This window comes from Dysidea avara, chromosome 2, assembly GCF_963678975.1.
Source record: "Dysidea avara chromosome 2, odDysAvar1.4, whole genome shotgun sequence".
NCBI lineage: Eukaryota > Metazoa > Porifera > Demospongiae > Dictyoceratida > Dysideidae > Dysidea > Dysidea avara.
The window spans coordinates 24,012,143-24,038,911 of NC_089273.1; the positions used below are offsets into that span (position 1 = coordinate 24,012,143).

General features: G+C 40.7%; 1 long non-coding RNA gene across 1 annotated transcript in view; it reads right to left on the reverse strand.

The window, feature by feature from the left end:
• Positions 1 to 1,799: 1,799 nt before the first annotated feature.
• LOC136246910 (uncharacterized) overlaps positions 1,800 to 26,769 on the reverse strand; it is a 67,503-nt gene continuing 42,533 nt past the window's right edge. Inside the window, exon 3 of the long non-coding RNA XR_010696918.1 lies at positions 1,800 to 1,910. This is a non-coding gene — a long non-coding RNA (uncharacterized lncRNA). The remainder of the gene's footprint in view (positions 1,911 to 26,769) is intronic.

A 26,769-nucleotide genomic window follows, 5' to 3' on the forward strand; every position in this document is an offset into this window, starting at 1 on the left:
TGTGGGTGATCTTGTAAGAAAAAAGCTAAAAGTGTGAATATCCTTGACCAATAGGGCATGTCCGCTGAGATCAATTTTATTATTAGATAAATTATTTCCTACTTGTTGAAGTAAATGATCATTACCTGTTTCTAAAAAACATTGAAACAAATGAAGACTTTTCACCTTGTCTGTAAATGTGCTTTGTGCTATTCCTTTTGTACCAAAAAGCTTACTTGTTATAAAATACTTACTTCCAGATAAGAAATGCTTGAAAACCAACAAATCAAATCTGGCCAGTCCTACATACATTATTCCAGCACTTAGATACTTTGGGTGCCAAAAGACTTCTTGCAATATTTTTAACTGCTTTGTTTTACTAGATGAAGCAATATAAAATGCAGCCAAAAACTCCTGCATTGAAAAATGCAAGAAGTTATAAGAAAGACTGGATGAACATTCAAAGATATTATAATATTGTACGACTTTGAGTAAACCAAGAGTACTAAGTTTTTCAAGACATTTAGGGTAGTTAGCTTTAATATCATCATCGTTAAAAACTATCTTTTCTTTACCAAGAAAAATGAATGCTAATTTTGACAAGACTCGTAGCTGCTGACCATATGGTGATGGCAAATCCTGTAGTGATGAGCTTTTCATAGATATGTGTTTTTCTCTTCTCAAGTATCTTGAAATAGTAACACATGCAAACTGTTTGTTAATTTCTGTTTGGGTCTTTGGAAGGTTAGTTTTAGATTCTTTAAAGAGACAAATTAATATTGTCATATTGAGTGGAATATAACACAGGCTATCTATAAAAGGATTGGTTTCTAAGTAGCCTTCAATTGCTCGAATGCTTATGTCATCATTTTTCAAACTTCGGTAAATATATTCCTTCCTATCTTCCTTTGTAAATCCTAAAATTTCAACTCTACAATCTGCAATATCATGTAGACTAACAGAAGCAATTGGACGTGAGGTGATTACTAGGCCACATAGCTTCAAAATTTTACGTGACAGAATTTTTGCTATAAATGATTTTGTTCGAACTTCTTCTGAAATTTCATCGTAACCATCAAAAATAATGGTGCAGCATTCTCCTGCAGTGTACTCTAGGTACTCCATAACTGCTTCCACTGTTGAGTTTTTATTAGAAGCATTAATAGCACAACAAACAAATTGTTCCAAAGAATTAATTTGCTGGACACAAGGGTCACGTAGAAACATTAGAAAAACGAAATGTTTATCATTCAAGATACCTTTTTTAGCCCACTGGAATGCAATTTCCTTTGATAAAATTGTTTTACCAATTCCAGGAGCTCCTTCTATTAAAACTACAGTAGTCTTTATTGTTTCTGTGTCATTATCACCAGATATATATGGTGAAAATATGTCCGACACTTTCCTAGATGCTTTGCTAGCTGAAACATCTATTTCCCCTTTGTGCATTACATTAGCAACAGCAATGACTTCTTTTGTAGTTACATGTTTCTCTCTATGATGAATTAGCGCTACGCTAGTAAAATGTTCTGGTTGATAGGAAGGCCAATCATCTTCTGATACTTTATACCTTTCTTGTATAAAATACTTTTGCAACTGTCCAGAAACTGTATTTATTACTAATGGTATGGCATCAAAGTGTCCACTTACACTTCGTCCTTCACTTTGAATTTTATTAGTTACAGCTTTTACCACTTTTGGTATTTCAATTGCTTCATTTACTTTTTTCCATATTGTGTTATTGCCCATATCAAGCCAATGCTTCCACAAAGCATTGCAACAATCCTCAGCTCTGTGATGATGATCATGCTCTATTGTGTCAAGCAGTTCATTTCTTAATCCTAGTTTCTGGCCTATTGCTTTCCAATGAGTGGCATAATTTGGGGTAACCAGATTGCACAATCCTTCCAACGTCGGTTCTACCATGTGGGCTGTAAGAAATTTGCATAAAATCACAACAAACAATTAATCTGTAACTGAGATGAAACTTCTCAGTAGTTTTGTTTTAATGGATGCATTTTATATAACAAGTACACAAAAAACTTGGAAGTTTCAACTAGAGTAGGGACCATAGCACATTGAAAAAAAGTACTGAACAAGCTGGCGTAGTGCACAATATTAAATCACAGTAAAACAAATAAGAAGTGTTATATCCCTACTGTGCTCAAGATACCATAATAAAAATGCACAGTAGGGATATAACATGTCTTATTGTTTTATGGTGATTTAATATTGTGCACTACTCCAGCTTGTTTCAGTACTTTTTATCGATGTGCTATGGTCCCTACTCTAGTTAAAAATTCCAAATTTTTTGTGTGCTTATTTGTTGTAAATAACTATTATGACTGGTCAACCCACACATACCGCATCTGAAATGGCGTACGCACCCCAGCTATATCAATTATCATCTGAAAAGTGAAGTATCTATTACGCTTCATTGTTGGCTATGCTCAACCCGTTACACAGCAGTACGATTCAAGAACTATTTGAAAAGCACCTCTGCAATCAAAATAGCCACTATGACAAATATGGACAATTTCTGTTTCAAAGAGAAGCCATCACGTGCTACCACCAAATCAACACTTTTCATGGTCAGCAAAGATGAATAGGACACAAAGGAGGACATTGGTAGGTCCATGAAGAATGGATTTTACTTACTGTGGTATGCCAAAAGGTACCTCTCAGGCTGAAGCAACATCAAACAGTGAAAAAATCAAGCTCGTAGCCTTAGCCATTATCAAGTTATGCTTAATTGTCTGAAGGAATCAGTCAGTCAGTCAGTCAGTCAGTCAGTCAGTAGAAATTTCCATTAAATGTTTTTTAATTCAGTAGCAACTTGTTGAAGTGTTTCGGGTTGATCTGAAAGCTTGTTTGGGCTTAGTTTTACCTAACCAATACTGCTTCATCATCGTCTGGGAAAATCAAGGCTAGTTTTTTGGGTAAGGTTATTTCGTACTCCACACCTACTCCTTTGTGGTCCCTACTATACAGTACTATCGTACTGTATGATACATTTATAGCACACTATACCCTTAATTAATGAGCAATGCCATGTATTCATATTATGTTACAGGTTTTACTACTGTATTAGTTGGCTTTGTTACATTTACTATGAATTTGTCACTTTTGCAGTAGATTTTTGGCTTTGCAATTAGGTTATTTTCTGGTTTGGAATACTAGGAAATTTAGGAAAGGAGCATAATACTAGCATAATAAGACACCAATCAAACAAAATACACTTGTACTCGAGAAAATTAAAGACAAATATGGCATAAGCACACTAAATTACCACAATTATCAAAACCATATGTGACTGGATTTTGGAAAAACGATCCAAATTGCACAGTAGAAGTTTTGAGATAAACAGTTTTAAAGAATTCAAGCCAGCATAACTCTCCAAGGATAGCAAGCACGCGTATGAAACTTACACTAAAGATGCATCAATCTGTTATCTTTCAGACCACTTCCAGTACTTGTAGCTGCTTGTAGAGTTTCCTGCCAAATAAGATAGAAAATCTGAGCTGTTGGATGTGTGAAGTAGTATCATGAGTGCTCACAAAGGGGTGGAGGGTAGGGGGTGGTGGGGTGGGCAAGGGTTAGACCTCAAAATGTAGGCAGACCACGAATGGAGTCCAGAGACGAGATTACAGGGCTGTGCTGGCACCTTAGTGGTTGATATGTAGCAAAATCCACAGAAAAACGTCTGGCCTACATTATCAGGCTGTCCACCAGTAAACCACTGATTCTTGCCAAGCCGGGTCCTTCACAAGGCCTACAACCGCCATTCGAGCTCTTCACCCCCCCCCCCCCCCCCCCCCCCCCCCAGAAAAGATGTCTGTTGAAACCAGCCTCGAGTAGTTTGAGTGGTACTGAGTGTCAAAACTACTAGTACGGTAGTGTAGCTATCCACTGGTGGTGTTAGTTTGATTTTGCCTGATGTGCGATTTGGATCGGTTTTGTAAAATCTGGTCACATATGTGTGTGACTCAAACAGAATACTTTTATAAAGTATAATGTCACTGAATATCGAGAAACTCTAAATTGAGCAGTCACCAACTGTATTTACCACATTCCATTGAATTGTGGCCCGAGAAATTATTTCTTTTTACTATTTATCACCTAATTAAAGGTTCTTAAATACTTATTCAAGTACAAACTACATACGATAACAACCTTGACCTGCGGACTAATAGCTTTTGTTCTAATTAGCTTAGTGAAGTAAGAATTAATACTGTTTTAGACAATGGTATGTATAGAATGCTTTGATTATTTCTGGTAAATCACCTGGACACTCATCATTTATTAAAAATCCCCTTTGCCCTTACATTTCTGGGAGATTCCAATCTGCATGCTTTAAACCACTACATCTCACAAAGCACACAACATAATCCCATAGAACTAAATAATATTACAACATTTAACAGTGAATCCCATTGTAGTATTATGGTTTACTTGATTGTAACCCCTATGCAGTTATATAACCACAAGGTTAGAAAAATTGGCCAACAATCCTTAGCCAGCAATTAACACACATAGCTAAAGTGTTAATGACAGTACAACAATGATCACCAGTCCATGTATATCTGAAGCAATTCACTGGAGATCTGGTTTCAGGGGTTTGAACAACTATGCATGCACATAAAACCTCAGAATCATTTTGAAGTATACACCAGGACAGTAATCACACACAACCACAGATCTATCAATTATGTGTAATAGTGCACGAGTGATCCATTTATCCCTGTTCCTGTTGTGACTATATCTTATGTCATCATTAGTATGTGGCAAGGTTTACAGCAAAGACTTTTCTTCTGTCTTGTTATTTGGATGACTGAATTATAATGAATTTGATACACAGTGCTTCTATTATAGTGTACACCCATTACATAAAAAATTGCTCATCTAGACAGGGTGGGCAAGAGATAGACTTAAAATGGAGGCAAGCCACAATTAAAGTCCAGACATGAGATTACACTGGCTTCTTAGTGGCTAATATGAAGCAAAATCAACAGAAAAACCATATTGCCAACATTACAGGCCATCCACCTGTAAATCACTGATTCTTGACCTCAAAAGGCCTGAAACCTCCACTTGAGCTCTCCACACCACCCACAAAAGATCTCTGTTAAAACCAGCCTAGAGTAGTTTGAGTAGTACTGAGCCACTGGTGGTGTTGGTTTAATTTTGCCTGATGTGCGATTTGGAACGGTTTTGTAAAATCTGGTCACATATCACACATGCATGTAACATCATGCATGTAAATATCAAGCATGTGACAACACACATACAATATCACACAAGCGACAAATACTTGGGCAGGCAAGAAGGTTGGAGTGGGGTCAGCAAATGATCATCTAAATTCTTGCTGCTGAAACCATAGAAAGATGACCATGTATACATGGGAATCTTTCACCACCAAGGATTCTGGTGCAGACGCTTCAATGCATTATCGTTTATTTATATTACAAGCATATTATGTGTGTGTACAAGTAAATAGAATACAGTCAAGTTACAGTACTCTGTGTGATTTATGACACTGTACTTAAGCGTGCAATAAATGTGTAGTACTGCATATCAAGTCAGTTCATGTGTTTCTTGTTACTGTTATCTAGGTGCTGTCACTCTGCTGTGGAACACTAGATGAAGCTGAAGCTATCAATGCGGAAAATTTGGCTAGCGCACATGTAGGTGTCTTGATGTATCTTTGGTAAGCATCACTCTACCATCTACCTAACATCTTGATGTATGCGTCAGGTATATTTGCTTTGGCTGTGGTGGTTGCTGATTCAATGCGGAAGCTGTTGGAATTGTACCAATTGCAATTAACTTGCAATTCGGACAGGACTGATTATAATGTTGTGCAGAAAATTTGTCTGGTAAGGCCTTGGCTGTTCTCTGTGAGGAATAGAGGTCCCGGTTGTGTTCCTCTTCGTGCCAGGTATGGAAGGATACCTAGTATGGGACATACATTTGTGTTGGTTGCGCCCAAATAAATTTGTACGCCTTGCCGAAAAGGGTCAGTCTTTGATTGTTTGATATGGATTCTCAGAACATTGGGATTATCTCTGTTATCCATGGAGATATCTTGGAGTGACAGGTGTAGAGACGGGTCATAGTCATTGTGGCTTGGGATGGTAAACTCACTAACACACAAGAATCCAAAAAAGGCCAAACAACAAGCAGCCCAAAGCATGATATTTCTACACAAGTGGAGTTGGTTAGAGAGTATGTTTTTATGCTTTGCAGTAATTGGAGAGTGATTGGCAGTCGGACCCTCGGTGAAGAAGTAGATGCTTGAGACTTTTTATGCCACATACGACTAGCTGAAGTCAAGGTGTGAGCTGCTCACTGAACAGTTCATGTAGGCCTGCAACGATGTGCATATGGCGGATGGCTGCCAGATACACTTTAATAGTGGTGTGGGACATGTTAGCAGTAGCCAGATAGGAAGCAACAGGATCAGTGTTGTTTCTGATGATGGTATCAGGGAAATTCTAGATGCTGTGCAGAATTGAAAGTACTTGTTCTTTCCAGCTGAGTATGTTGTAATAGTTGATGGAGCCAGTCCTTCAGTAAGGAATTGATTGGCCTTGCAGTAGAGATCAGTTAAATGTGTGGCATCTGGCGAGGGCATGAGGTGGTGGAACCCATCTACAAGGATGATGACAGTAGACCATAAAGGTAGCAGCCTGGTAACAATACATGGGGAAATTGTGTACGGATGCGTGGTGAGGTGAAATGTAAATGCAAACTTGAAGCAAGCATGCCCGTGTAAACAAACAATAAATAAATAAAGAAGAAATGCGGTATGTGTACCTAAGGTAAAGCTTAGTGTGACAATATTATACGTTATGGGGTATGCATGTGAGGGTGTATGCAAACATGCATATTATGCGCCTCATAATTAGTCTCGTGAAGATACACACTTACACTTATGACTGTATGACACGAGAACAAATACATGGATATGAAATGCCAAAGGAAATATCAATGCAGCTATTGTAACAGTTTACAAGGTGTAGATAAGATGTGGAATGACTATCTGGAAAACTGGATGACTTGTTATTGTAACAGTTCACAAGGTGTAGATAAGATGCGGAATGACTATCTGGAAAACTGGATGACTTGTTTGAAGTATTGGAGGAAATGAGATGATGCTCAGTCAAGTTTCCTCAGTGATATAATTCGAGCAAGGCAGAGTGGGATTGGAGTTGGTAAGCAAGATGCTGTTGGATGAAGAATTGCTGAAGCATATTTCTTGACAGTAAGCTGGCTGCTGTGTTTTGGACTCCTGGAAGGTGGGTGACCGTTACGTGAATGTTGTAGTGAGCTATAAAAACTAGACATCTCAGGAGGCGCATCACTATGTTGTCTTTCGAAGTGCCTTTCCTAATGGAATCTACTAGCCCGAGATTGTTACAAAAGAACTGTACCTTCTTTCAGTTTAACAATCTACCCCAGATTGAGCAGCTCAAGACGATGGATACAAGTTCCTTGGCCATTATGGTAGTTGGTGTCCACTCGGGGTCTAGCGGAACTGGAACCATTGGTCTCCAAATCATGCTCCACAGTCCCATGTACTAGAAGCATCCGTCCACAAGCAGTAACCAAAGGTAGTTTCTTTTGAGCAGTGCAGAAAACTGACTCCATTCCAAGAGGTAACAAACAAGTGCCACCAGCACAAGTCTGATTGAATGCGGTGTCGAGTCTAGTTCGGGGAGACAACTTCTTCACTCTTGCAGCTGTTGCATACATTCGCGACACAAATGTTCTGCCTGGCTTGAAAATTTCGTGGCGTGTTGTAAAATACCAACAAGTAATAGGATGGCCCTTTTCTTGGCATCTCTCTTTTTGAGCCATGCTTTAATCTCGTTATGAATGTTCTGCAGCTTGGTGGGTGGAAGTCGGGCCTCCATGTTTTGGGTGTCTAGGGTAATTCCTAAGAATGTAAGTGTCTCCACAGGTCCCTCTATTTTTTCCACTGCTAAGGGGATACCAAAGTGTGAGCATACTTCGAGAATAACTTGGAGGTTGTTAAAGCATGCAGATGATTTTGGTGGAGATATAATGAGAAAATCATCCAGATAGTGGAGAAGAGGACTCACACCCTTTTGCTCAAGAATCCAAGATGAAAAGTCAGCAAGGATATTGAAAAGTTTTGGTGCAGACCTTAAGCCGAATGGAAGGCAAGTATCAATTTAGACCTGTGCATTCCAGTTCATGGCTAGGAGGTGACGATCTGCTAGATGGATGGGTAAGAGACGAAATGCACTCTTAACATCAACTTTGGCAAGCAGTGCTCCCCTTCCCAATTTCTTAATTTCTGCAATAGCTGAATCCACAGTGATATAGGAAAGGGAGCAGAATGGCTTTGGAATTCTATCATTCATGATGGATGGGATAGATCCACTATAAGGTACCATTTACCGGGTTGGTGCTTTTTGGGAATCACTCCGAAGCAGTTGATATGTACTTCTGGCACTAATTCCTTGAGGAAAGGCCCTGTGACTCATTCAAGAGCCAGCTCTTCCTCCAAGTAATGATCAACTGATTCAGGGTGTTGTAGAGCACAAACTAAGTTCCGTTTGGCAGATTTCAGAGAGCTTTGAGGGTTATGATAGCCTATATGGAAACACTGCGTGATTCCGGCAAGGAAGAAATTTACTAGGGACTGATCTGGGTGTGTTGCTAAGAGGTTGCTCCAGTTTTGGACAATAAGGGGTGATGTAATGGCTATTGTCTCTGCAGGAACCTTGACAATGTCTGAAGATTTTCAACCTGCAAGAGCCATTGGTTAATCCATGGACGTCCATCCAGATCCAGTGCATCAGCTACATAGGATAGGAAGGGGGGGGGGGGGGGGGGGGGTAAATATTGTGTAATATGCAATGTAAGGGGGGCATGCAGTACAGTTGCGTAGCATGATAAACAAACATACAGATCAGTGTAACTCATTTTTCAAACAGTAATGGTAACTAGTCATTACAACATCAAATTAGGACTATAGTTACAATCAAGTAATGATAGCAGTCAGCTTCAGTTCACAATTGTCCCCTTGGTTGGTTGATGAGGGGTTCGTGTTGAAACCTTTTGCCTTCATTTGGGCAGAACTTGACTTGTGGCATTTATCAACAATTCTGGGGTTGAAGGTACATCTGTAGCACGTGTGCTCATATTTACAATGGGGATGTGGGCAGTCAGGGTTGGGGTCATCGTTCCAGTCCAAGAAAATGCGTTGCTGTGATGAAGGGGTGCATCTGGGTTGGTTGCTTGCATACCTCTGAGTGCTATATCGGGGTCTTGGCTGTGACTGTAATGGAGGTAGTGCCTGGGTCATGTTTTGGTTGGGAAAAGCATCATGCCATAGATTGAGATCAATCGTTGACCAGTCTGCTGAAGAGGTTGCAGAAGCCTTCAAGCGGAACTGACAATCATAAACTGCCCAGCAACCTGGCTGACGATTGTATGAGGTTTGGATGATCCGCTGTTGGTAGCCCAGAAGATCTGCTATGCGCTGCAGTTTCGTGTGAGACACCACTGCCATGTACACTCCAAAGGACTGAACCCACTCCATAATGCTTAGCTCTCTGTGGTGCTTTGGTTTTCGGCTGTCAGCATGATCTTCAATTCGCCAGGATTGTATTCAGCAGATGTTAATGTATCAGGTAGTAGGTCTGACATTTCTACAAAGAGCCCATCCTGAATTCTGTTGAGCAACTTGGTAGGGATGGGTGGGAGCCCAGCACTAATCATGATGGGTGGATTCACATTACTGCCTTACGAGGTGAGTGATCTTGGAGTAGAGGTTGCGCCTGCCTGGCAAGACACTTGGATTACTTCCTGAATCTCTGGTATGTGCCAGATCTGACTGCTACTTGGGAGATGGCCGAGAGCTATTAGATGAGGAAGGGAACCAGGTTAAGAAGGGGGTAGCAGATTGAAGTAAATGCATAGGCGTGATGATACATGCACAAAGAGAACATAGCTCGCTGACTAGTATACATGTAGGGGTAGGGGTATAATGTGAAGGTGTTGTTGCATATGGGTGAATGCATGATGGCAATACTAGTGAATGGTAGGTCCAACAACTGAATGGCATGTACTGTATGATACAGGAAAAGTGTTAATTGGTAACAACAATGCAATAACACATTAATTAAATTACTAAGAGATTAGTGAATGGTAGACCCAACAACTGATGCAACATGTTAATTAGTAACAACAATGCAACAGCACATTAATTAATAAACGTGTTATGTACAAGTTTATAGCTTACCACCATCTCGAAGGCTGTTGGAGGTCCTGGTGGCAGTCGCCTTAGTGGCGAGAGATGTGGGGTTAGATGCTGCCATAGTGGTAGGGTTGGGGAGTCAAACGATGCTGTCGTGGTAGTTGTAGATCCGGCCAACACTGTCATGGTAGTTGTAGATTCGCCAGATGCGGTGGTAGTTATGGTGTCAAGTCCTCCAGATCAGACAGTGGTTGTAATGGTAGACGTTACGGTAGTAAGTCCTCCTGATGTGGGCATGACAGTTAGTGGTGCCCGGATAGCTGCCACGATTGCAGGGATGTCGTCCGTTGTCAGGGGTCGTGGAGTAGCTGTTAAACGTCGGTTCCATTTTGGCGGCGGCTGCGTGTCTGCCATCTCCCCAGAAGTTTGGGATTGTCGTGTCTTCTTTGCCATGGACTTGCGAGAAGCAGAAGCAGTTTGTCTACCCATTCTTCATGGTTGCACGTGTTACTGCATGCGCATGCACTGATGTTCTAAATATAGCACTAATTCTTATCAACACTCTTCTCCAAACAACTAGTGACATGGTGAGTATACTATATCTGTTAGATTCCAACATTAACTCGTTTTAAATATTTTAAACTTCATTTAAAAGTGTTTGATAACAGTTTCCCTAATCCTCAGTAACTAATCTTACAATGAGGTAGCAATGACACAATTTCGTCAGCCACAACAACTTTGGAGTGTGTAAATGTATCACAAAAATAGTGAGCTGACAGACTTAAGCTATCATTTATGTCAAAGGATGAACTTGTGAACTCATATACATACTTGCCTCCATGTGGCAAGTTAAGCAAAGTGTAAACCATAAACATTTCCATAATCCTGGCTGTAGGTTTGCAGAAGGAAACAATCGCAGTTAGATTTCAAATTCACATATAAGAGGCTTTTGCTTGTAAATCATATCAATCCTATGTGTGGAAATGGCTTTACTCTTTGAGTACAGGTAAAACCTCTCTGCACTACACCACAATAAAGCTATGCTTAAAAAGCTCAACCAAAGTAATATTTTGTGCATTTTCAATTATGCAATAGTTGTGATAGCTACTTATAGTAACACTTCGTAAAACTGCAGCAGCACATGGTACAGTTTTATAATGAAATCAAGTCTAGGCCTCAGGGAATTATGCTCCAAATTTCATTATTCTATTCTGAATTTCTCCAAAAAAGTTATTATTATGCTTTTATTATGCTTTTATTATTCCCAAAATGAACTCATTATTCTCAAAAAAGTATAAACAAATAAATAAAAATTATTTCAAATTATTATAATAAGATATTTGACTTTTGCAATTTATAATGTTGTGATGATGTCAGTAGCTTGTAACAAGAGATTTGATTACTGTGACAAACAATAAACACTACACAATGTGAAATTAGGTCAATGTTGTAACTAGAATATAAAAATTGTGTATTCTAATGTTTGATTGAGTCTCTGTTATGTTACAGTTATGGTTGTAGAGATTTTGCTTTCTCTTTTATGATTAAAGATAGATAGTGACCCGGTCTGCGAAAAGGGGTCTTATATATAGCCTTTCCAATTATCCATGTTTGGCTAATCATAACTCCTAATCTACTAAAGCTATCACCATGTAATTACACCCACAGCTACTGCCAGGTTAGGGTTGCTGAGTGACCAAATTGTAGGCTTGTACCATATTCACCAGTCAAGTTATGGGTTACCATATATATGCAATTGAAAAGGCTATAAGACCCTTTTTGCAGACCGGGTCACAGATATTGACTGCCATATTTGCTTGCTTGGAGCCTCCTGGAGTTATAAGGAGGGTCTTCCATGCTACAGTGGAGGTCTACCAAGATTTGGCACAGTCCAGCAGGAGGACACTGCCTTTCAGGAGGTGAGACTGTTAGATGAGTAATTCAGCAGTAGTTAGCAGGAATAGGCTTACAGACAGTTTGCTAAGAGATTACAGAGTGTCACTAGGCTTTAACTTTATGGAGAAACTGCAAATGGAGAGAGCAACTGTGACCTTTCCTTATAATTCAAAGAGACTCCAGTTATACCAAGTGCGACAAATTGCAGGAGCCTTGGACTTTCCCACTACAGCTTCAGGTAGTGACCTGTTAGTAATGGAGTGTGGCAAACTGTGTGACGATAACTATGACCTTCCAGTGTTCAAGTAGTGCCACAAAGACTAAGGGAGTAGAAGAATTGTTACTGCAAGATATGGATGGTGTGTTTCTAAGAGTTCCGGTCTTCAAGGGGGGCTATCTGGAGCATCACTGGCTGCAGGAAGTGGAGTTTCAGTTACAACCTTGGTGTCAGGTTCATCAAGGACATCACCAGCCTGAGATAGTGAGGAAAGGGAGAGTTTTTCTTTAGAAGAAAAACGTGTGGAGGAAGTCCTGAGTCCAATGAAAACTGAGTTGACAAATACATGACTACAGTTACAATCAGCTCAGGAAGAAATAGTGTGCCTAAGAAAGGAATTGACAGCACAACAACAGAGACATCTGGAAGCCCAAGAGGTCAGAGTGCCAAAGCAAAAAAATTGGCTGCTGAAAAGGAATCCCTCCAACAACATTAATTTATAGTAGTCATCTTCACCAGTACACAATCTTCAGGAGGAGGTCAAAAAGGATAAAGAAAGGATTAAAGAGCTTTGGCAGATAAATTGCAAGCAGTTTACGGTTCATGACAACCTGATGTTTGAAAAGGAGGAAGAGATGAAACTAGTACAGGAAGGTAGAAATGAAGCTAGCTAGGCTGAAAGTAGAAGGAACAGGCATGACAAGTTTTTCAACTCTACCAGTTTTGTCATTTGCTAGTGTAACCCCTAGTACTACATGTACACTATCTTCTGTATCACTTGACCCCCAGGAGGTAAGGACAGGTCATGTAGATTTCTTGAGACAAACAAGTGTTACTAGCAATGTCCCATTTCTTCAGTCAGGCGTGATGCAATCTACATCCAAACTTTCAACAAATAATCAGTAACATACAGGCGGATATTTACATCAGTCTGCAGTACAGCCTACACAGTGGCAACCACACAAGTTATTTGGACCTGTGGGCCCTGCTAATAGTTCAAGGATGAATGTGTTATGTTAACCAATCCGTTTATGTCATTGTCTAACACTTTATTCTAAAGCTGGCCTATCAGTTCCGTTGGTACAACAAGTAGTAGATTTCCTACTGTTACTCCCATGCTTGGTCACTGTGAAGTGCAACAATGACGTGGGAAAGCTCCCCCTATACATGAGCTTACTGCAGAAGACAGTCAGATCACAATTGATGATTGGATACCGATACTGGAGCGTGCTGCTAGCTGGAATGGTTGGGCAGAGGATGAGTCATTAATGCAGTTAGCTAATCACCTTAGAGGCCGAGCATTACCAGACTGGAAATTATTGGATTCTAAAGACAAAGCCACTTATCACGCAACTATAAAAGCATTATGGGAATGTCTTGACCCTGGAAATCAGTCAATAGCAGCTTTGGGTTTTCGACACACCAGCCAAAAGCCAAGTGAGACCATATCTGATTTTATATGGTGATTGGAGAAAGTGTTTCAAACAGTATTTGGTCATGAAAATATGTCAGCAGAAACTACAGATATGTTAATGTATGGACAATTACAGGAAGGTCTGTCATACATTTTAATGGAGTCACCATCAGTATCTGGTTCTCAGAACTATAGAGAATTGCGTGTAGCAGGGAAGAAAGAAGAGAGGAGGTTGGCTGAGTTAAGGAAGAAACAACAGTATTTGAAGAGTGATAGATCATCATTGTTATCAGATAGTTTTAATAAAAGATGATTACAAAAAAGTTACAACAGTACCAAGAAATTTGGAGGTAACTGAAACAAACATAAACCATTTGGGAAGCAGCAATCTTTGAGGTATTATTTGTATGACAGCCCAAATCATTCGGCTCGTGACTGTCACGCCCACAAGACTGAAAGTCAAGGTGAAAAGACAGGTGCTCAGGAGAAGAAAGATAACAAGATGAAACGGACAAGGTCTTACACTGGTAATGGTAGAGAATCTCGATATGTAGAGGTAAAAATTGAAGGAGTTCCTGTCACTGGATTGATAGATACAGGATCGGACATAACCATTGTCCGGGGTGATCTGCTGTACCACATTATGTCAACAGCAGGGTTAGAGGCTAGCAAGATCAGATCAGCGGATCAGAGGGCATGTACATAATTATGATCAAAATCCCATAACATTAGATGGGAAGATAGACCTGAACATCAGTTTTGGTGAGAATACATTGTGTACTACTTAATGTTGCTTGTCTGGTCAGCAGGTCTTACCCTGTTGTGAGCGGGTTGCCACCATCAACAGATGGTGGTTGTTTTGATAGGTGTGCAGGGTTCCATGGATTCTCCTATTAATTCTCAAATAGGCCCCTTTTCAACAATTTTACATGATGTATACGGCATGTTTTACTACAAAGGCTTGGAGGTACGAATGCTTGGGGATTCTAACATTCTCTGAAGCCACAAGAATTTCCTCATGCCAAAGAAAGGCAACTGTCTTTCCCTCCAAGCCATAGGAACTGTAAAACCTCTGGGATATTCCCTGCATACCCACCGCAAAGGATGTCCTCAAATCAAAACAATTTCCAGGTTGGTGTAAATGTTTGCCGCATCGCACTGAACTATGTTGAACTGCTTATATCAAACTGAACCATGTTGAACCGCTCTGGAGTGGACCTGCTAGGGATAGTTCGATCTAGTTCTACATACCCAATATAAACAGTTGTGACCTTGCAATTCAGCTTAGTTCTAATAAACAGAATAAGATGTGAAAAAAAATACAGCTAAAATGCATATGTGACTGAATTTGACAACACAAGGCTTCGACGCACAAAGCTTTGTTAGGAGATATGGCGATTTTAAGGAATCATTGTGTAATAACTTCCCAGTGCCTACAGCTGTGCAAACAAAATTTGCACCAATTGTTCATCTGTTCACTAGCTATCACTGAGTGGGTGTATACATTTCTGATACCCAAAATTTGCCCTGTTTTGAGCAGCTTTTTTCGAGCGGGTAATAATATCACAGATGGTAGTAATAGGGTGGGAGGGTGGGGGTGGACGGTGGTCTTAATATACGGGTATAAAATGGAGTAAGAAGACGATTGGAATCCAGAGGCCAAGTTTGGGCTCTCCATGGCCCTCCATGGCCCTCAAATTACTCCAAATTGACTGAGAACACTATTGGCGAGCTCTCTGTGAAGTCCCAGCTCACTACACACCATTATCACAACGCCATGGCCATTTAATGGTGCCAATCTCACACTGGTGGCTTTGACAGGGTCGGAAGAAAGCTGCTACAGAAACCAGACTTGTCAGTGCTGAAGGAAGTACAGTGTGAAATATGATAGTGTATTAGACCAGCAATCCATTTCTGGCAAAATCGTAAGTTTGATTTTGTGTGTGTGGAAGCCTTGTTATGTAAAATCCGGTCACATTTAATATTATGAGAGGCATCACGTGAGATCACGTGATCTAACAACAATACAGATTGCTTGTTTGGCTGCCTCTTGCTATTCCCTGTGTTCCATGGGTTGGTATTAAAGTGTGGCCCTGTTTTCAAGCGTCAATTGGTAAGTTACACTTTATATGGGCTATAATGTATTCATATGTGACTGAATTTGACAAAACAAGGCTTCGACGCACAAAGCTTTGTTAGGAGATATGGCGATTTTAAGGAATCATTGTGTAATAACTTCCCAGTGCCTACAGCTGTGCAAACAAAATTTACACCAATTGTTCATCTGTTCACTAGCTATCACTGAGTGGGTGTATACAATTCTGATACCCAAAATTTGCCCTGTTTTGAGCAGCTTTTTTCGAGCGGGTAATAATATCACAGATGGTAGTAATAGGGTGGGAGGGTGGGGGTGGACGGTGGTCTTAATATACGGGTATAAAATGGAGTAAGAAGACGATTGGAATCCAGAGGCCAAGTTTGGGCTCTCCATGGCCCTCCATGGCCCTCAAATTACTCCAAATTGACTGAGAACACTATTGGCGAGCTGTCTGTGAAGTCCCAGCTCACTACACACCATTATCACAAACCCGTGGCCATTTAATGGTGCCAATCTCACACTGGTGGCTTTGACAGGGTCGGAAGAAAGCTGCTACAGAAACCAGACTTGTCAGTGCTGAAGGAAGTACAGTGTGAAATATGATAGTGTATTAGACCAGCAATCCATTTCTGGTAAAATCGTAAGTTTGATTTTGTGTGTGTGGAAGCCTTGTTATGTGAAATCCGGTCACATATGGTGACTGTAATGATGAAATGAGGCGAGCAGGAGTTCTCCTGTGCTTGTTACTCACTCCTTAACCCAAGTAGTAAAATTATAAGCACTGGTAATAGGGGGTCAACAGGGGGTCAGGTTATGCTCCCCTGGTAAAGCTAGACCATCTGAGATTGACTGTGAGAACAATTTAAGTTGTTAAATTCTATCAAAGTATTGTATTAAAAATTTGCTTGACTGCATGTTGTATCAGAGTGAGTGTTCTATATTAGGGTGACTGCTCCACTAGAGTATATTGATCTTGCTTGACCAGTTTCTGAAAGTAAACCTTAGTAGCTATCCACTTGGAGCTGCACTGGATGGACTCTTACTATGTACACTATAAGTTGGACTAAATAGCATACAAACCCTGTTAATGGATACTTTCAATGCATCTAATGATCCAACATAACTCCCAGTTCAGTAACTTCAGATACAAATACCTAGTGAGGCGGCTGCCTCACCTGCCTACACTGTAGCTACCCCTCAGCAGGGACACAGTTAATATGTAACTGATGTCGGATCTACACCTGTAGTAATTAGAAGGTGGATTCATTGTCTGTACTAGCTAGCTCTATAAATGCTTCAAAGAATCTGCTCAAAGTGTGGTGTAAGGAGGTTTGTACTATGCATTATGCTGACTGCAGGATGAATGAAGCTATAGGTTGCCATTGGAGAATAAGTGGACTTGAAGCGTTGTGCCATTGTGATTAAAATGAAGACGGGTGTTGGGTTATATAGTCTGGGTGAGGAATAGTAAACATCAGTGATGCTCAGCATTATAACATCTCTCGAGTAGGAGACACTAAACCATTCATGTAGAGTACTGCACAGTTGCCTGGAGTGTGTGTGTGTATGTCCGTCCCATTTATCCCTCAGACTCTGCAGTCACAGATGAGGTAGTGGAGCTGGCTGGTGGCCGTAAACAAAAGAACAAATGCAGGTTACCATGGGAGATGTGGTCAGCTGTGCTATTATTGTACACCTGCTAAGTGTCTACAGGCTACACCAATCTCGAAATTAGTAAAACAAGAACCACAGGCGGCATTACAAGTACATGGCAACTTTATAGTGTCTATTCACAACAGTGACAACTCTGTCTCTGTAATGGTCAAACTCAAATTGTTCCACAAAGCTCAAACAGTTGGATTTTTTTTTAACTTTTTTTTAAAATTTTAATTACTTTGATGTCATATTTGACCCCATGTAGTGGTAGATGCCATTTTTGTTTGTTTTACTTGCCAAAACACACCATAATCTGGCACCTCTGTTTGGATCAGAAGATTGAGAGTCCGGGCACTGTTGTTCCAACAAAAGTAGATTCAACCCATTCCAATCAGCTAAGGTTTGTCACCAACACAGATCAGTTCAAACTTTATCATTCAGAAGTATATTTAGTGTTGGCTACTGTTGCATACATGCGAACATAAATGATTTGGCACAACCAACAACCTCCATGGCTTGCTTTTCCCACACAATCTGTCCTACATCCTAGCCATAATATATAAGTAGAATTCGATGCCCCTGGAATGTCTTAATATTTGCAGATTAGAAAAAAATTGTATACAAGTTGTGCTGCCGATTAGAGCTACTCTAGACAGTCCAAGGTAAGAATTTCGATAGAATATTGAAGTTTGAGGGCATGACAAGCGTATACCTAAAGATATTTGAAATGTGGTAATATATTTATTTTAAATTCAATTATGTCAGCGAAGTACCATAGCCAAGTTAAACTATCCCTTTTAATGGGTCGAGGTGGTGTGTGGGCAAGGAGCAGCAATCTAGTGGAAAGCAACAGTCGTGAACATTTTATACACAGTGTGTTTCCAAGACAATTTTTCTTTTTTCTTTTTTGGTTGAGTTTGTTTACAAGTTGCAAGATAGATGGTAAAACACTGGGGTCATTTGAGTGATCAAACTCACTAGGTGTTATTTGAAATGGCTAAGCTTGCTGGCCTTATCCCAGGTGCAACATGCTCGGTTTTGTATTTGTCAATTCTCCCTATTATATCCTTTTAATTAGCTTGGCTGGCACTGGCCATAGTCTCTGTTGTATCTTCGGTATGAACAATATCTATGTGGTCGGGATCCTTGAAATGGCCGACTGGTTAGAAAATTGGTAATTGGGTACCTCACATAAGCTTTTCCTAACCAAATATCATCACATAAATGGGCAACATGTGCCATGCCATTTAAAACATTTATTCCCTAATGAGGAGGCACTACGGAGGCGCACACATTCACCCAGCGGTCCGCACTGGGGCACTGCAGACCCTGAGACCAAGGAGTATTCATTACATTACAGTCCCAAACGGCATCTATGGAGGAGTGGAAGTAGTTGCATATTGTCTGTACTATTACCTCAGACACACTTATTTGTTGTAAATGTAATACCTGTACCAGAATGACTACAAATGAAAATACTAACATCTAACATACACTTTATATTACACACATACACCCATGTAATGGTTGTAACGCTGTGGGGAGTGCATTGCCTGATATGTACGCACGATGCCCGAGGGCGCGCAGATGTTAGTATTTTCATTTGTAGTCATTCTGGTACAGGTATTACATTTACAACAAATAAGTGTGTCTGAGGTAATAGTACAGACAATATGCGACCACCTCCACAGATGCCGTTTGGGACCTTAATATAATGAATGCTCCTTGGTCTCAGGGTCCGCAGTGCCCCAGCGTGGACCGCTGGGTGAATGTGTGCGCCTCCATAGTGCCTCCCTAAAACTGCAATAATTTGGCAAAGGGTAATTTGCAACAAGCAATCAATGTTAATTGGTAACAAAGAGCATTCACCTGGGCAGATTAAGGTACTGCCCCCACACCCCCCCCTAAAGGAACAGAACACTGATGCACGACTTACAGTGTTGCAACTAATGTTACACTTCAAAGTAGCTTTTAAAGTAGTTCTAACCCTTTCAAGTTACTTTTACAGTAGTTTTAAGCTGCTAAATTCACTTTTAAGTTAAATGCCTTTGATGTGGTTGAGGGTGCCTTTAATGTGGTCTTGCATTTGTCCAGGATCCTCTGTAGTGGTTGACTATATCATTATTGTTACTATATCAAAGCTTCATATTAGCTCTTACTATAACACTAGTACTTACTATGTAAGGTTTTCAAAATGTATAAGAAACCTTATCACCACGAGACAGTTTTGATTGTGGGATTCGGTTGGTCTCAATTGAGAGCCACAGGAGGCTCAATTGTAGGCCACAGGAGATCACTGAAGCCCACAATGTAAAGTGGATGTTGATCATATAGGTTTCATATACATTTTACTACAGTATTCAATAGTAAGAAGCATTAAAGCTGTACAGTTTGTGGAATGCAGTAATCAGTTGTCAGCACACTTTGCAGTGCGACATCTAGATGTTGCACTGCTAAGTGTGCCACATCACATTTGTAGCATAAAGAATTCCTTTGATCTGAGGTGTCAAAGTGTTACATATTAGTATGTATCAGTGTTCCATTCCTTTAGGGGGGTGGGGGCAGTACCTTAATCTGCTTAGGTGAACGCTCTTTGTTACCGATCAACATTGATTGCTTGTTGCAAATTACCCTTTGCCAAATTATTGCAGTTTGTATGCTAAGGAGGCATGTGTTATGGCACTTCAGAGGCGCACACACGCACACATTCACCTGGTGGTCCACGCCGGGGCACCGCGGACCCTGAGACCAAGGAGTGTCCCTTATAGTAAGGTCCCAACAGCATCTACGGAAGGGAAGTCGCCTACGAACAACAAAGACAAATATATTGTAGCTAATTAGAACTTGCTTGGCATCATTGATACATAGGTTTAGTTGTTAAAAATGGAGCAATCTTGTAACCTCCTGGACGATTGTGGGGACGTTATTCCGCATTAGGGGAACTGCTTAATAGCCTCCGTTGGTTCCTGTGTTAGCAGTAACTTCCGTTAAGTTCCCTAACCTTTCAGTTATCTCCTGCTGGAACACCTTACTGCACCTCTTCTGGGAATCTTTTAGGCAGAATATCGACGAATGTACTGGTAGTAACATCGGGTCTAGTTTCTTCACTTTTCTGTGACGCCCCTCCTGTGTGTCACTTTGGCGGCACATCAACGAAACGATGAATGTCTCATTGAGTTGGCAGCGTTGAACTTCCAGCTGGTATAGCTCCAAGACTGTTTCATTTTCTGCCATATGCCCCTCTTGCAGCGTCCTTTTTTGGTGGTATGTTAACGAAACGACAAGATTTGCTATGCCATGTAATACCATGTGTTCTAACACATCTACACGTGCCTTTTTCTTGTAATGCATGCGCAATGTTATTCTCCAATTATTGCCAACCCTTCTCACGTGTGTGCCTGCCCAATCTTCCCCCTAGTCATGGTAGAGCTTCGGGTTAGTCACTATCATAATACACTCATGCATGCTTGACTGCAACATTAACCTAGTTTAACTAGTTAAACTCCATTGTATATATCAAGTTAGTGGCTCCTGATGTACTATTATTGTCTGGAGCTGTATGTCAAACCTTAGGCGTAGTCAGCTATCATCCTAATGTTCAGGTTGTACAGAAAGGTCCTGTTACAATAATACCCATCACTATCCCTATTAAGAAGGATATTCTGCCACTTGGGGAAGACTAGGACATGGAGTCCCAAGTCAGTATGGAGGCAGTGACTACTGTGGAAGTAAGGTCAAGAGAGACTCACACACCAGGAGCAGGAGAGCTGGCTAACAACACCACCCCTGCTACTCAGGGGCGTAGCTAGCCAGAGGGTGATGGAGGGGCAGGCATGCCCCCACGAAATCACTTACGATTGCAAAAAGGGTTAATGACCCAATGGTGGGCTAGCCAACATACGGTGTTGTATTATTACAGCTTACACAACTAGCTACGTAACTATTTCAGTACTAATTGCTTATCACTTATCAATGGAGGTATATTCGTCGAACATCGTCGCACGTGCCACAACTGTACTCCAACAAATTCATCCACAGTCCGGTAGAACTATATTGTTAATATTTTAGTGCTAATACAAGTTGCTTTGTTAGCCACAGCTTGTACTGCAGTCCTAGCACACTGCCGACAGGATGACATGTTCACTCACTACACTCCGCGAAATTCAAATGCCACGTATTGCATGAAATCCCACCTGTCTCTCTTGCTAGCAGAACTTGTAAGCTTGTGACTGATCCGCCTGACTGACTGATAAAGTAAAAAAATAGACTGCACTGCCGTAAAAAGATAGTGTGATCGACTCGAGAAAATAAACTTGGTACATTTAACACTTTATCACCTCGTAGCGAGCAGTAGGTTTGTAGCGTCACTCGGTCTCCTTCGTCACTTGTGAGTTGCGACTCCTGCCGCGGCGAGGATCTTTAGAGCGGGTCACTGTTTAGATTCGAAAATGCTCTATCACGTGAGTAATCTAGGCTAAATATAGAAGTGTGTCTCTAATATTTTCGTTCGGTGAATTCACGAGCGAGTTGAATGTTGTGTGTGCGCGTTCACTAGCAACCCCCTGGTGATACCGCTGAGTAGCGCACATAATTTATAGTCATTTGCGTGTCAGTTTAATACTGGTAAGCTTGTGACGGAGGTTTAAAAAAAAACACTACGGTGATGGGGGGGCAAATGCCTTCCCTTGCCCCCCCTTGGCTACGCCTCTGCTGCTACTAAACCAGCACAAACCTTGGGAAGTGACATGAATGATGAAAAGAAAAAGCCTAGTTTACAAGAGCCAAGTGAACTAGAGTGTGTTCTCAAGCAAGAATTGGGTAACATCTCAAAAGTGAGTCTGATTAAAACTCTACGTTTGCCTGCCAATTTCACTGTAGTAGTACCAGTAAAATTTTTCTGAATGAGAAAGGCACATTTATGTTAGAGCCTTCAGATTCACTGCACACCTCACTGAAAATTGTAGAGTCTCTTATAGAAGTAAATGAGGATGGCTCTTCTGCAGTGGAGGTAGCCAACACTGGAAAATCCACATACCAGTTACAGAAAGGTATGGACTACTTGAGTCAAGTTGTTGAGGTGGAGTTAGTTATTGCCAAAGATGAAGACTTACCTGTTGTCCATGAAGGGTCAGTTGAGGAGGCAGCAAAAAAGCTCCTACTAGATCAAGTAAACCTATTTGGTATCAGCCTACAATCTGAGAAAACAGTTGAACGAATCAAGTGGAGACAACAACAGATGAGCAAGATGCTGAAGGAGTCAAATAAACTACTGTCAGAAGAGCACTTACTTTTAGAAGATCTGTTAGAGGAGTATCATGACATATTTAGTCTAGACAAGGATGAGAGAGGGGAAACTGACCTGATTGAATTTGAGGTTGACACCAGTGATGAGGCCCCAAGAAAACAGTTGGTGAGAAGAACACCTTTGGCTAGCCGCTAAGAGATAGCAAATCAGCTAGAGAGGATGCAAAGAAGTGGAGTGATCATACCATCTAAGAAGCCCATGGTCCAGTCCCGTTGTCTTGGTCAGAAAAGGGGTGGAACACTACGATTTTGTGTAGATTACCATGTTCTTAATTCTGTTACTAAACCAGACCTATTCCCTTTACCAAGAATCAACGACCTTTTAGACCACTTGGGGAAATCCAAGTGTTTTACGACATTAGATCTTGCATCAGGGTATTGGCAAATTAAGGTTCATGAGAACAGCCAAGAGAAGACAGCATTCATTACCCACCAGGGATTGTATGAATTCAGAGTGATGCCATTCGGTGTTATGAATGCATCTGCCATGTTCCACCATTTAATGCAGAGAATATTGTATGGAATACAGTCTGACAGTGGCAAAGAATTTATATCAGTCTATTTGGATGATGTAACAGTCATTCAGAATCCTTGCATGATCATGTCGTTCACCTGAGGGCTGTGTTTAATTGTTTAAAGAGAGCAGGCTTGAAACTAACCAAAAGAAATGCAAATTTGTTTGCAATGAAGTAGATTACTTGGGTCATCTGGTGACACCATCTGCCAAATAACCAGAATTTGAATGCTGTAAGGAATTTTCCCACTCCCACTAACTTGAGGCAGTTGAGACAGTTCTTTGCGCTAACGTCTCATTATCATCGTTTTGTGATTGGCTGTGCCAAGATTGCTCACCCATTGTATTTACTCACTTAGAAGGAAGCAGTTTTCCAATGGACAGCTGATTGCGAAGTAGCCTTTGAAAGTTTAAGGAGCAGGTTATTAACAACACCCGTGCTTGCCTATCCAGAGTTTGATAAGGATTTCACGTTGGAAACTGATGCTAGCAAACAAGGCTTGGGAGCTATACTGTTACAGTACCAAGATGATCTGGTAGCATATGCTAGCCATTCTGTGTCCACAGCTGAGTCCAACTACTGTATGTCATCACCAACCTAGAGGGGCTGTTACTCATTTTAGATAATACCTTTATGGCCACAATGTGACTGTCATAACAGATCATGCAGCTGTAAAGGCCATTCTAGGAGTGCCTAATCTCACTGGGCAACATGCTTGATGGTGGAGCAAGTTATACAGAAGTGGAATTAAGAAAATGGAAATAATTCACAGGGCAGGAATGAATAATCAACATGTTGATGCACTTTCACAGCAACCTGTCTTACCTGCACCACCTGACTTAGAGACAAATTCAGAAGATCAAGTTGCTCACATTTCTAGCAGTGGTGATAGTAAACCTGATACCATCAGCTCTTTACTATGTGAAGATCCTAATCCTGGTGGCAACCATGAGAGCAAATCTTTTGCTGAACAGCAGTTAAGGGATCCTAGTCTACAGCCAATCATTCAGTATCTGTCAAAGAATGTTCTGCCAGCAGAACCTCAATGTACAGCAAAGGTAGTTGCTCAAGCCTCCATGTACACAATATTTGATCACATCCTTTATTTTGATGGACAGAAGGTGATTCTCCTAGAGCAGTGGTACCTTGTGAATTGCAGCAAAGCATGATGGAGGAGTACCACAGTGGAATCATGGCAGAACACTTTTCTGGTCTGAAGATCTACAAAACCATGTCTCATCAATGGTGGTGGCAGAATATGTATCGAGATATCACCAATTACACCTGTGGTTGGGCCCAATGAGCTATTTACACTGGCTCAGGGAGAAGACAGCTGCCCCCAATTCAATCTATTCCTGTAGACCATCCTTTCAAGATCATTAGCATTGATATCATGGAACTACTGTACCTTTGACAGCTAATGGAAATAAATATGCAATTGTATTTCAAGACCTCTTTACCAAACGGCCAATGGTTTATGATACACCTGGCCAGAAGGCTGCTAAGCTCTTAACTCAAGAAATAGTGCCAATGTTTGGAGTACCAGAGGCATTGCTATCAGATCAAGGTACAAACCTACTGTTGTGTCTTATGCAGGATGTGTGCAAGTTGTTTGGAATGAAAAAGTTGAATACCACTGCACACCACCCCCAGTGCAATGGGATGATAGAACGGTTCACTGAACCTTGAAGACTATGTTAAGGAAACACGTTTCCAAATCTGGAGTGCAGTGGGACACGTACCTATCAGGGGTCCTGTGGGCTTACCGCAACATGCCACACTCTTCAACCAGTGAAAAACTGTCATTCTTGCTCTTTGGATTTGATTGCCGTCATCCAACAGAGACTGCCACTTTACCGTCTAAGTCATTGAAGCTAACTGATGGGAAGATTATCGAGAAGAACTAGTACTATCCCCATCAACAGCGAGAGCCTTAGCAGTCAAATCAGTTTTAAAAGCACAGGAACATCAAAAGACTGGGTATGATAAGTGTGCTAAACCAAGTAGACTCAGACTACGAGAATGGGTTCTGATTTACTTCCCACAAGACGAGACAGGAAAACAACGTAAGCTGTCAAGACCTTGGCACGGACCTTATCGAATCAACTCGTGTGATAATCCAGATATTACAGTAGTCAAGGTTTTCTTCCCTACAGACCCATCTATCCAAGTGCATCAATCTAGGGTCATTAAATGTCCACCTACATGTCCTACCAACTTTTACGGGTATGGTAGAAGGAGATCAAAGCCTGGCTGATCTCCTAAACAAGTGCAAAGGCAGTTGGAAGAAATTGATGTAGAAGTTGAACATTCAAGCACGTACAATGATTCTACTGAAGTAACACATGGACACGAAGACCAGACAATTCTCAGGTTGACAATGACAATTCTCAGGTTGACAATGATAAGTGTTCCCTGTCCCCAACAGTACAAAGTCAAGCAATAGTCCTGAGTCCGAAAAGAAGGATCAGACATTTGTAGCCACTAAGAAAGAGCCAGAAACAGAGAAGTGAACAGTCTAAGCCTAACAATTGTCCATATTCATTGAGGAGTCATCAGAAGAACAAGTCCTTGGATGTTCTAAAACATGATGCTTAGGATGCGCTTAACTAGGGAGGGACGTGATGTGATGATGTCAGTAGCTTGTAACAAGAGATTTGATTAATGTGACAAACAATAAACATTACACAATGTGAAATTAGGTCAATGTTGTAACTAGAATATAAAAATTGTGTATTCTAATAATTTATTGAGTCTCTGCTACATCACAGTTGTGATTGTAGAGATTTTGCTCTCTCTTTTATGATTAAAGCAAGATAGACATTGACTGCCATATTTGCTTGCTTGGGGCCTCCTGGAGTTAAAAGGAGAAACTTCCATGCTACAATGTTTAGCAAAATAAAGATTTGGAATGGCAACCATCCTGTTCTATTAGACAGGAAGCTCACAAGATGCTTTGTTTCTGTTGCAATAGACTAAAAAGAATTCTACTGACTGTTCCATTAGAGTAGGTGACTGCTCTATTAGAGTATATCTATCTCAACATATATGAAATTGTAAATTATGCCAATTATGCTCTTAAATCATTTCAAAACATTCCTGAATAATTCCCAATTTTCATTATGCTTAAAATTATGCAGGTGTAATTCCTGGACTCCTAACCCAGTCACCAGGAATCATTAATGGTAGTCTTAGAGAATCCCACCCCATAATCACAGATTGGTAGTAGGGTCTGCCTTCTCATCCCTCACACTGGCCGTTTGGTCCAGCTTCAATGTCATCATGTACCACTTCCACTAGGCTTCATTACCACTTCAGCAGATCAATCTCATGTAGAAGTGTCTCTCTAGCTAGTGACACCGACAATTTAATTTTTTTGACTACAAAAATAGCATGTGCTTTGGGAGGGATCTCATGATCTTAATCCTGCCACACTAGTTTACAAATAAACAATATATC